The 13,368-nt window shown below is 43.1% G+C and overlaps 1 protein-coding gene across 4 annotated transcripts in view; it reads right to left on the bottom strand.

Moving 5' to 3' along the window:
* Window positions 1–13,368, bottom strand: part of zzz3 (zinc finger ZZ-type containing 3) — a 91,291-nt gene that overhangs the window by 65,507 nt on the left and 12,416 nt on the right. For 2 of the 4 annotated variants that reach the window (XM_062979564.1, XM_003223074.3), the window contains exon 1: window positions 2,216–2,358. The exons of the other annotated variants lie outside the window; for them this stretch is intronic. The gene's annotated coding sequence lies outside the window, so the exon portion shown is untranslated. Of the gene's footprint in view, window positions 1–2,215; window positions 2,359–13,368 lie in introns of those variants that run through there. 4 annotated transcript variants of the gene reach the window in all.

Genomic DNA, 13,368 nt, shown 5'->3' with positions numbered 1-13,368 from the left:
TGTTCCAGTTCTGATGAGGAAAGTGATGAGGAAACGCCCGGGCTAAGGAGAACAGCTGATAGCGATGAGGACTTGTAACTGGCATAAAATGGGGTTTGGGAGCAATAGCAAATTGCGTTGGGCAAGGTAATCTGGACGAACGCTTGGGATCTGTGTGGGAAGTTTTCCTGAAGACGGGTGTGATTCGTTTGCTGACTACGTAAGTTATCCTGGACATTGGGCTCAGACGGCGGGAGGAATTGTGTGGGGTTTTGTTGTGCAACCTCTGCTTAATCTTAATAGCTTTGACCTTCCGTCGTCTTCTTGACGGACGCCATCTGCTTACTCTGGACTTACGGACTGAACTGACTACGGCCTACCTGTGTCTATCGTTGGAACTGGTGAACTACAAACGTCTGCATCTGCCTTACGACCTTCGGAACGGATTGGGACTTCGCTGACTGCTTCTGCCCTCGTCTGCTGTGTTTGTATCGGGAAATTGCCTGCTGTGTGGAGGAGTAACCTCTAAGTTACTCAAACATAGCTCTTGGCAGCAGAGAAGCATCTGCTGCCAATTAGTTGCATTCCTTTGAACTTTTTGTTCACCAGCTTCTGTTTGTTTATTCCCAGGCTGAAGCAAGCTGTTTTGATTTAACCCGGATTAAACTCCGGTTTAATCCGGTTTATCTTTTGAACGTTTTTCTTGTCTCTTTTTACTTTTAAGGCCAGTGTTTGCCTAGCCCTTGTCTTTTACGGGCATTTTTGGTTCTGTAACTCCAATAAACTTTGTTATCTTTTATCTTGTGGCGTTCTGTCTTTGACAATTACACTGTAGTATTAACAATCTTCTAAAATAATTTTATTAGAAATTATTTTATATAGGTTAAATTGTTTATGAATAAGTAAATACTATGATAGTCTACACTTTCTGTGCTAATTTGTTTCGCAGTGTTTATAGCAGTGCTTCATCTAAGCATCAAAACCTTAGGCTAGGTGACTTAAAAGAAAAAAAAAGAAATTATCACAGGACACACCTACGTGAGGATGATCCAATGAGTTGGTGACTCACTGGAGCCAACTTATTGGATCATCCTCACTTAGATGTGTCCTTTGATAGAATAATCGAACAGCAGAGTTAGAAGAGACCTCATGGGCCATCCAGTCCAACCCCCTGCCAAGAAGCAGGAAATTGCATTCAAAGCACCCCTGACAGATGGCCATCCAGCCTCTGCTTAAAGGCCTCCAAAGAAGGAGCCTCCACCACACTCCGGGGGAAAGAGTTCCACTGCTGAACAGCTCTCACAGTGAGGAAGTTCTTCCTAATGTTCAGGCGAAATCTCCTTTCCTGTAGTTTGAAGCCATTGCTCCATTGCGTCCTAGTCTCCAGGGTAGCAGAAAACAAGCTTGCTCCCTCCTCCCTATGACTACCCCTCACGTATTTATACATCATGTCTCCACTCAGCCTTCTCTTCTGCAGGCTAAACATGCCCAGTTTTTTAAGCCACTCCTCATAGGGCTTGTTCTAATTTCTCTCTTTTCTTTAAATCAACTAGCCAAAGGTATTGGTGCTTAGATAACTTTTGGAAATATGGGGCACTGCTATGAACCAAATAAAGAGCTAACTAGGATACTATCTTAAGTAGAAAGAACATAATGGATTCAGCAAATGTGTAGGTTCATATGAAAGCACTGGTATAGGTGAGCTGAAAAAACTTTACTTAGTCTCAGTTAACAGCAAATAGTCTGATCTCTCACTAACTACTTTTTCTATATATCTCTGCATATGTATGGGCTGTTTAATTTAATTCTTCTTAAATAAAAGCCAACCTTTCAAACACAGAGTTTATGATATCACAGGATAGGCACAGTCCCTCAAGACATACATGCATGCACTTTCTCTCATTCACTCATACATATGTGTCAATGCACAACATTCTTAATAACTTACAGGTGCTGTAGTGTTTATTATTTGAAATTTCTTGGGTTAGAACTAAAGATCAAGGTAAAATCACAATCTATATAGATTTTCTAGATTATGTATAATTTACTTACTATGGTCCCTAATGGATTTTCTTTTTTTTTTTTTACAAAATATCAAATATCCATTCAATTGTGATTAAAGACATTCCATAACACAGGTGAATAATTTGGGTCTTAAAATGGCCCTTAAACTCATATTTTTAATTCTAAAAAGATATGAAACAAGAAATATTGTGTTATTTTAAATAGTTCCTACCATTGCAAAAATGAACAGAATATCCATTTCTTGAATCTGAGATATTTCCATGTGGTTCCACTAATATCAGTCACCATTTCTAATGTCCATGATGCAGTCCAGACATCTTGTTTCAGTAATTTAAATTTCTTTTAACAAGGAAACTAAACAAAAGATAGAAAAATATAAATATAAAAGTTAGTTTATTTACTGTGTGACACATATACCCTATACTGTATATGCACATTTATAAGTCTAGAATATTTAGTAAAAAAAAAATGACCCAATAAACATGGGTCAACCTATCCACAGCTCAATGTGAGTACTGTATCTTAACTCCTTATTAAAAAAGAAACCATCCCTTTCTCTGAGCATAGGGCGAAATACAAGAGCTTTGTCTGGTCCAGGGAGAACATAAAAGAAGTATCCCCCCTGCTGCCATGGTGCCACTTCTGGTCTTTATGAATGCCTGGGCAGCAAAGTGATTAAAGGGGCTTCCAGGGGCACATGGCCCTGAGGTGGTGCTAAATTTGTAAATACAGTAATTACTACATAGCATTACTGTGTATTGAACTACTTTTTCTGTCAAATTTATTGTCTAACATGATGTTTTGGTGCTTAATTTGTAAAATCATAACCTAATTTGATGTTTAATAGGCTTTTCCTTAATCCCTCCTTATTATCCAACATATTCACTTATCCAACGTTCTGCCGGCCCGTTTATGTTGGATAAGTGAGACTCTACTGTACTTTGCAAACAAGGGTGGCAATGATTATTCTAAATGGAACGAACTTATTTAACATAAACATTGAATACTTATAGTATCTCTTTAAAAATTAACGCATTTAAGAGAATGAATAAACAAATGGAAACCAATTCTTACAAGTCAATCATGTCTATTATTGAACTAATTACATTACATGCTTTTTTAATAAAAATAACTCCTGAACCATTCTCAAATTTACAAGTTCAGTCTTAAATTTTTATAAATAAATTTGCTTATTAAGCCTGAAGACACAGAGTAAACATACTGGATGTGTGCCTCAAGTAAAACTCTACATATATACTATCTGACCAGAGGTTTGGGATTATGTTTGTTAATGAAAAGGCTCTATATAATTTAATGTTAGATGTGTTGCCTGTGAAGCTATGAAGACTCCATCTCTTATAATCCTCTAGCATATTGGTCAATCATATGGGATGATGAAATCTTACCAGGTCTTCTCAAAACAGCTGTTTGCAAATGTTAAAAACCAGGTACCATGCATGATTGGGAAAAGACTGAATTGTGTTCGACTGCCACTGACAGAACAGCTAAATTCTCACAGGGACAGAAAGTGAGGTGAAATCTTCTGAACAGGGACACAGGAAGCAAAACAAACTCCACAGGGGTGCAAACCCTTCCCTATGCTATCTTATCTATCTATATGGAGTTACTTTAAATATGTACCCGTTCCGACTTACAAGCAAATTCAATTTAAGAACAAACCTATAGAACCTATCTTGTTGATAACCTGGGGACTACCTGTATATGTATAGGTGTCAGCTCACCACAGCCGCTCCTGAATGAACACACGAGACTCTCTGTGATATCACCAGAAACTTTTACTGTAGGAAACATGAACATCAAAAAAGCCAAGAATGGGAGGCTCCGGCCAACCATCCTTTATATACCCTCCCCCTCATTTGAAAAGTCTCTTCCCGCTCAGTAAAACCCCGCGCAAATTCCCCGCCAAGTCCAGCAGCCGTTTCTTCTCCGAGTCCTGAGCCGCAGGTGTCTTATCAATGTCAGTGACCCTGAAACTCAGAGCCACATCCAGGCTCTAGTAGCAGGGTTCTGACATGGCGTCCTCCTCCCCTTCGTCCTGGAAGGAAAAGATTAAACACAACTATTGTTCTCCGCTGTCCAGAGTTCCTTTATACTTTTTTAACAGGCTGCAATGGAATACCGGGTGTACCTTTCCTAGGTCCTTAGGTAGCCTCAGCTCATAGGTCACTTCGTTTATTCTTTTTGCTACCCTGAACGGCCCTATATAGCGTGGAGCCAATTTTTTAGATGGGAACCCCAATTTCAGGTTTTTTGTGCTCAGCCAAACCAGATCCCCTTCGCCCAATTTGTCCCCCTCTCGGCGCCTACGATCTGCAAAGAGCTTGTATTTCTTTTGTGTTTCCCGCAATGCCTCCACCACGTTCTGCCACCCTTGCTTAATTTTGGCCGGCCATTCCTTGTCGGTCTGGCCCTCTCCTTCCTTCCACTCGGGTAGCCTGGGGAAAGGTGCCACCTCCTGTCCGTATACTATTTCGAATGGGGCACGACCTGTGGCCGAATGTACGGCCCCGTTAAAAGCCATCTCAGCAAACGGTAGAAGGTCCGCCCAATCATCCTGTCTATAATTGGTGTACATCCTCAAGAATTGGCACAGTGTTTGTTGGGTGCGTTCGACTCCCCCGTTGGTTGCGGGATGAAAAGCCGAGCTCAGGTTCCTTTCTGCTCCTAACAGCTGTAAGAATTTTCCCCAAAATTTTGCAGTAAATTGGACTCCCCGGTCGCTAATTATTTTGTCGGGACACCCATGTAGGCGATATACATGCTTCACATACAAATCAGCAAGTTTTTCAGCTGAGGGGAGTTTTGGCAGGGCCACAAAGTGTGCCTGTTTTGAGAATAGGTCCAATATTGTCCAAATGTATCTGTGGCCTCTGCTGGGGGGTAGTTCGCCTACAAAATCCATGGCCACGCATTCCCATGGCCTCATGGGCTCCACCACCTTCTGCAATAGCCCCTGGGGCTTCCCCGGTGGTGTTTTTCCCTCTGCACATAATTCACACTGCGTGACGTACCCCCTGGCGTCTTTCCTCATTCCGGGCCACCAGCATTGTTTGGCCAACAGTTTAATAGTCCTGGTGGGGCCTAGATGACCCGCACCCTTGTTATCGTGGCACTTCCTTAACATTTCTCGTCTTAAACATTCAGGAATATACAATTTCTTATTTACAAACACCAAATCCCCACACAATTCTCCCTTTTCTTTGTTAGTTTGTAACCATTTGTCCATTCCATACGCTCGCTTCAACTCTTCCTCCCATATTTCTCCTCCCCCCGTGGAAATGGCAGTACGTTTGTTTTCTTTGGCCGCTTGTGCTCGAGTTAGTACTGCCAGGCCCCACTGCTTATCTAGGAACAGGCTCCCTTCAGATTCCTGAATTCCTCCCCCGTGCTGAGGCATCCGAGAGAGAGCGTCAGCGAGTATGTTATGTTTCCCCTGGAAGAATCTGAGTCTGAAATCAAAACGGCTGAAATATTGGGCCCATCTAATTTGCTTCGCTGATAGTTTACGAGGGGATCTTAGATACTGTAAATTTCTATGATCAGTCCACACCTCAAACGGTGTTCCACTTCCTTCCAGAAAGTGTCTCCAGCACTCTAGTGCTTTTAGAATCGCTAAGGCTTCTCTCTCCCAAATCGGCCAGTTTTTTTCTGTATCGCTAAACTTTTTTGACAGATAGCCACATGGCTTCAGGTTCCCCCCCTCGTCTTTCTGCAGCAGAACTGCCCCATATGCCCGGTCTGACGCATCGCAATGTAATACAAAGGCCTTAGACATATCAGGGTGCTGTAGGACAGGTTCCTCAGTAAAACGCTTTTTAAGGGCTTCGAAAGCTTCCTGGCATTCTATTGTCCATGTCAGTTTGGCCCCTGGGGCCTTCACTTTGGCTGTTTCTCCCCTGCCTTTAGTTTTTAACAAATCCGTTAATGGCAAAGTGAGGCGCGCAAAGTCCTTGATAAATGTTCTATAGAAGTTTGCGAACCCTAGGAAGGATTGCAGCTGCTTCCGTGTTTTGGGGGCTTCCCACCCCCTCACGTCTTCCACCTTCGCAGGGTCCATCGCCACTCCCTGGGAGGAAATCCTATACCCCAGAAAGTCTATCTGGTCTTTATTGAACTCGCACTTGGCAAGCTTCGCATACAGTTTCGCTTCCCTCAACTTTTGTAGGACTTCCCTGACTAGTTCTACGTGTTGCTCCTTAGTCCGAGACATTATCAATATGTCATCTAAAAAAATAAAGACTCCCTTGTACAACAATGGATGCAATACTTCGTTGATTAATTGCATGAACGCGGCCCCTCCCCCGCACAAACCGAAGGGGAGCACACGATAATTGAATAATCCGAATGCGCAGGAGAAGGCCGTCTTCCACCTGTCCTCTGGTTTGATCTGCAATTTATGGTAGGCCTCAATTAAGTCCAATTTAGTGAATATCTGTCCTTCCGATAACTGGGCGATCAAGTCCTTCACTAAGGGTAGGGGGTATTTATTTACAGTACTGATTGCATTTAGGCCCCTGTAGTCAATGCAGAGCCTCAGCGTTTGGTCCTTTTTCCGCCTGAACAACACAGGCGCCCCTAAAGGGGAATTTGAAGGCTCTATGAAACCCCTCGCTAGGTTTTTATCAATGTATTTTCTCAGTTCCTCCTTTTCCCTAGCTGACATCGGGTATATTTTTGCCTTGGGAAGCTCTGCTCCTGGGACTAGCTCTATTTTCACTTCAACTCTCCGCTTCGGTGGGAAATTGTCTGCTTCCTTCTCATCAAACACGTCCACAAAATCCCGATACTCTGGGGGTAATTTATCTGCCAGTTCTGCTATTCTGATAGAGTCTTCCTCCCCCCTTTTCCCTGGCTCCCTCTCCCCTTCCTGGCTCCCTTCTTCCAAATTCATCCTGAAGATCATGCTCTTATCCTCCCAGTTGATTTGCGGGTTGGCCTGCCCCAGCCACGGCATGCCTAGTATAACATTATAGCTGGCTATTTGTGATATCACAAATGACACCTTTCCTTCCGAACTCCCTATCTTACACTTTACATCTTCGGCACTGTACTTAGCTAACGATCCCGATGCTGTGGATCCGTCCAACTGCGAAAAAGCTATTGGGGATTCTAGGTTCGTTCTTTCGCATCCCAATCCCTCGGCTAATTCAGGGGAGATGATGTTCCTGGAACATCCACAATCCACAAATGCTTTGCAGGTTGCTTGTTTGCTGCCATTTTCAAGCTGAATGGGGACCACTATCATAGCTTTGTCCTGACTTACCAACCCCCCCGAGTGGTGCCTCATCGGTGGTTCTTCCTCGGCGCGTTTCCCTGCCACGGCTCTTGGTTTGGGCGGGCCTCCGCCTTCCCCTTTTCTCTGCCAGCACTCGGCAGCCCTGTGGCCCAACCGGCCGCACACGAAGCAGCCACTCCTGCTGGCGCTCACGTTCCCTGTCGGCTCCGTTCTCCTCCCGGCTGGGGTTGATCCCTCCTTCCGGCTCCCCTCTTTCATCTGCGGCCGCTGCTGTAGCCCTCCTCGGTGCCTCCTCGCCTGGGCCAGCGATGTCTCGACGCGCCCCGCCAGCTGAATCCATCCACGCAGTGTGTCAGGCTCATCACGATGCACCGCCCAGGAGAGGATCTCCCGCCTGAGACCCTCTTTGAAGAGTTCTATCTTTGTTACTGCAGACCATTCCGGCACCTTTTCGGCGAGGCATTGGAACTCCTCCGCATACTCAGATACCGACCTCTGCCCCTGGGAGACGGTCTTCAACTTCTCCCTCGCCCGGATCTGCTCCAGTGGATCTCGGAAACGGGTCTCCAGGGCCCCCATAAAGCGTCGGAGTGACCCCAGACATGGGTCGCGCCGCGCGTGCAGCTGAACGTACCAGCTGGCCGCTCCCCTCTTCAACACTGCACCAATGGCCCGTATCCGGCTGGATTCCGTTCTAAAAGTGTGAGCATTGTCCTCCATATAGCCCCTCACCGTGGTCAGGAAAAAATCCAGTTCAGAGGACTCTCCCCCAAACTCGATCCTTAGTTCCTCTCGTCTTGGTAGGGGTCCCTGTGGTGGCAATCCCCAATTCTCCGCCCGTCGCAAGCCCCCTTGCGGACCAGTGGGCCCCGCTGCTGCTTCTCTTGGCCCTGTGCCACGCCCGGCATTCGCCAGGGGCACCAGGGTCTCAGCTGGGAGCGTAGCTGGGATTCTCGGAGGTTTTTCCCCTTCGTCGTCACTCTCCTCCACCCGCGTCAGGCTTGTTTGGGTCTTGGGCCGGGCGCCGGGCTCCTTTCGCATTTCCCTTCCCTTCGGTGCTGGGAGGTCTGCAAAGCCCTGGCTGCTTCCCACGCTCACGTCCCACATTGAGCCAGCCCGAAGTTCCCTTCCTCTCTCTGGCTCCGCCAAAAACGCCAGGCGCTCCATCGCCCTCGACATCACTGCCAGGGTGGTCTCCATCGCCGACATCCTCTCCTCCAGAAACACCATCCTTTGTGGGCCTGGGGAAGGTGAACCTTCCTCTCCTCCGGTGCTGTCTCCCCGCACCACTCCACGCCTCTGGGTTACCCCATTTGGCTGGGCATAAGCGGTGGATGACGCCAGGGCCGCCAGCTGGTGGAACTCAGCGTCCGGCTCGGGAGTGGCCCTTTCCGACCTTCCTCCTCCTGCGCCCAAGAGCTCTTCATCCTCCACTTGCATGTTACACCTCACCGCTACAGCGGGATGGTGTCCGTATTCTTGGCTTAGTGTCAGCTCACCACAGCCGCTCCTGAATGAACACACGAGACTCTCTGTGATATCACCAGAAACTTTTACTGTAGGAAACATGAACATCAAAAAAGCCAAGAATGGGAGGCTCCGGCCAACCATCCTTTATATACCCTCCCCCTCATTTGAAAAGTCTCTTCCCGCTCAGTAAAACCCCGCGCAAATTCCCCGCCAAGTCCAGCAGCCGTTTCTTCTCCGAGTCCTGAGCCGCAGGTGTCTTATCAATGTCAGTGACCCTGAAACTCAGAGCCACATCCAGGCTCTAGTAGCAGGGTTCTGACATATAGGTATGTATGAATGCTTTTTTCTTGATTATTTATATCAGTCATCCTAATTACGAGTATCCTGTCCAACTACTATGAAATTTTAACAGTATTCAGTTTCTAAACTGAATAGAATATGGAATGAACCTCTGCTTGCTTTTCACAAAGAAAAAGCACCCCAGCAATGGTGTGATAATATAAGCTTCTTGTAGTTTAAGTACAATATAAAAATACAGTAAAACATTGTCTAGTGTGCGCCATAAGCACAAACAGGGTATTTAGCTATCTACTTTCTTTTGTCATGCTACAAAGATGAATATGAAAGCTTTTCCTTCTATTTTCAGTGTTCGTTGAATTTAATACAATGGAACTGTTATTCGGAATAACTATGGTAAGTCTTTTAAAAGTCAACTTCAGATATGAACTTGCTTTAAAACTAACTCTAGATAACATAAACTACAGTTTCTTACTCCATGTGACATAAACTATGTCTTAATAGAATTACAGTAGAGTCTCACTTATCCAACACTCGCTTATCCAATGTTCTGGATTATCCAACGCATTTTTGTAGGCAATGTTTTCAATACATCGTGATATTTTGGTGCTAAATTTGTAAATACAGCAATTACTGCATAGCATTACTGCATATTGAACCACATTTTCTGTCAAATTTGTTGTATAACATGATGTTTTGGTGCTTAATTTGTAAAATCATAACCTAATTTGATGTTTAATAGGCTTTTCCTTAATCTCTCCTTATTATCCAACATATTTGCATATCCAACGTTCTGCCGGCCCGTTTACATTGGATAAGCGAGACTCTACTGTAAATGCTTTTTCATCCCAGCAGTTAAGGAGAGAGAATGCTAATTCCAACTCATTGTTTTTGTGCAAAACCATGCCATAATCAGCATGCTGGCTGAGCTTATGGATGCTGTTTTCCAAAACATACAGATGGCACCATCTTGAGAAAGGTTGATTTAGCATGAGATGTAAAAGCAGTCACAGCACACAATTTCAGATTTCATTCTTCCACAAGGCTTTGTATTACGCACAATAAAACATGCTTTGAATATGAAACGGTAGTATGTGCCTGAGATTTAAAACAGAAATTCAAAAGAAAAAAAATGGAAAAACCTCAGTATCACTATACCCATGAAAAATTTGAAAAATAGTTTAAGAACATGAAGCTGCTTCCTTATACAATAGCAAAAAACCAAAGGACTAACTAATCAGGACCTCTGCACCATCTTCCAAAGTTTAAAGAAAGTGAAACAAAACAAGATAACTACTGAATATTCCCTGTTAAACACAAGATAAAGACAACTAAATCTGCACTGTTCTTCCAAATATATTTCACAGAAACCTTATTTAGAAACAGGGTGTTAGAGAAAATAAAACTCTCCTGTCAAGGCTAGACACAGCCCAGTCAACCTAATTGGGGTTGGATTGTGTCATAAATAGAAGTCAAAAGACCATGCAAATTCATAAGCACTCTTTCATTTTTCATTGTAGAACAGGTCATTGGATCTGAATGTATTCTTGGTGTTCATTCAGGTAGTTCCAGGGCCCTCTATAGATATCCCTATTGGTTCTCAAGTTCCTTTATATGCTATGTCCTAGGAAAATAGATGCCAATAGATACCAATAAAATTACATTAATTGAAGTATCAGTAGGTTAAATGTTTTTGAATATTTTCAGTATTTCTAAGAAAAACCGTAAACTAGCTCTGTAAGTAGAAAAGTAGGGTCAACAAAAACCATATGGTATCAACAATACATTTATAAACTACTAATAATAATTAAACTGCATTTGTATCCTGCCCTATCTCCCCATGGGGACTCAGGCCAGGTTCCAACATAGTAACAGGCAAACATTCAATGCCTATATAAACAATGCAGAGCTACAGATATATAATTATCTTCCTCTGAAACATTTGCAAATCCTCTCTTTATATATGTGCATTTCCCTCCTGCAATATTTGCATACCCTATATATCTATGTTTATATCTATCCGAACATCTCTCTCTATATATGTATTTGTGTGTGTGTGCATTTCCCCTGCAATATTCGCTAGCCCCATATATCTAGACATGTCCATATATATGTGTGTGTGTGTGCGCACACGCGTGTTTCCCCCCTGTAATATTTGCAAGGCCTATATATATTCATAGCTATCTAGACATCTCTCTCTATATAGATATATCTATATAGGATTTGCAGAGACACTCAAACATGTGAAGGGAAAATTAATATATAAAATAATGTATACATATACAGATATACAAGTACATGGAAATCTCTAGATACCGATATGTATATAGGATTTGCAAAGAACTACAAACATATGACAGGAAAATTCATATATAAAATTAATTTATATAAATAGATACAGATATAGAGGGACATAGGGCTTGCAGGGGGAGATGCCTATATATATCTGTAGGAGAGATTAACCAATATTCTTCTTCCTGACTTGCAAGGGCTTCTCTCCCCCTCCTTTCCCTTTTCAAAACATTCCCTAGGTTTAGAGCGAAGGAGGCTTTGCAAAAGAAAACACACTGATAAGGGAGGATAAGAAGAAAGGGAAATATATCATATATTGCAAGCAATGGCCTCCAGGCTCCGCTCCCCAGCCTTGACCCCATTATAAGCTAAGGGAGGCTTATCTATGAGTATATATGGTATTTTTAAAGCTTTTGGGGAAAGAGGAAGATATTTTCAAGCCATGAATGAATGACTTTGTGGATATGGAGGAGTATATAAGTCTCCAAGATGAATATAGTTATAAATATTGAAACATTAATGACAAAGATTTTTTCTTACCCATTTCTTTGAGTTTTTATCAAGTCTTATTTGTATCATCTACACTCAAATAAATTTAGGACTAAATTATTACAAAATTGAAAACCTGTCTAAATACCAATTTCCTTTTATTTTGCAGTGACTGAAAAACATTTCCCTTTACTATATGTGAAAAATAATCAGAAAACAAACATTTATTATGTTAGATAGAAGTTCTCAAACTTTGTCCCAAGTTGGATTTTACCTTTGCTCCACTTTCATCCAGTATATCTATTTTTTGAGGGTCATGGGTATTTCTGAAATTTCTTGTGCAATTTAAAACTTATTTGTATATTTTGTTCAAGTGTGAATAAAATACTTCCATATTCTCCTGGCCCTCAAAGTGATGGACAAATAATATTTTTAAAAATACACAATACACAAAACATTAGCAGATGAAAATCATAGCGGTTTTTTAAAAAAAACAACAACACTAAAATCCCATAATGGGCCTAATACAGTGGTTCTCATAGTGTGCTCTGCACTTCCCTCCTCCCCCCTCCTCCAAGCCCCATGGGGGAGTAGCCTAAGGCCAGTCGCAGGGCCCTTTCCGGGGGTAGCAGTTACTTACCCTCCAACAACTTAATGGAGAAGCTCTGCTTGGACCCCAGGCCCGAAGGGCTTCCTTTCCTTCCTGTTCCTTCCCTTCCTCGCCTTGCAGACCCTTTCCCCCACATCAGCTTTAGGAGAGACCCCTAAAGGCCATCCAGTCCAACCCAACTCTGCCATTGGACGATACAATCCAAGCACTCCCAACAGATGGCCAGCCAGCCTCTCAATAATAATAATAAGAAGAAGAAGAAGAATATCATACAATCCTAGGGTTAGCAGATACCCCAAAGGATCATCCAGTTCAACTTCCTTATATCATGCAGGAGGACACAATCCAACCACTCCTGACAGATGGCCATCCAATATCTGCACAATATTCATAGCATCAGACAGTTAAGAGACACCCTTAAAGGCTATCCAGTCCAACCTAATTCTGCTATGCAGGACACAATTCAAGCACTCCCAACAGATGGCCACCCAGCCTCTCAACAATAATAATAATAATAACAACAACAATAATAACAACAACAACAACAACAACATACAATCCTAAGGTTTGGAGTGACCCCTAAGGATCATCCAGATCAACTTCCTTCTACCATGCAGGAGGACACAATCCAAACACTCCTGACAGATGGCCATCCAGCCTCTACATAATAATAATGATGATGATGATGATAATAGAAGCATAGACTCCAAGAGTTTGGAGACCCCTAAGGGCCATCCAGCCCAATCCTTTCTACTATGCAGCAGGACACAATCCAAGCCTTCACAACACATGGACAACGTATAAATACTATACAATACTACACAGGGACATAGACCCCCTCTATCCTCACCACTTTCACAGTACACAAACAACCAAATGCATACTAAACATAAAGACAACCATACAACACACATTCAATACCACCACTACCTCAACAATTTCTCACCAA

This window comes from Anolis carolinensis, chromosome 4 (genome assembly GCF_035594765.1).
Source record: "Anolis carolinensis isolate JA03-04 chromosome 4, rAnoCar3.1.pri, whole genome shotgun sequence".
NCBI classification, from domain to species: Eukaryota; Metazoa; Chordata; class Lepidosauria; order Squamata; family Dactyloidae; genus Anolis; species Anolis carolinensis.
This window is presented reverse-complemented; position numbering and strand designations above follow the sequence as displayed.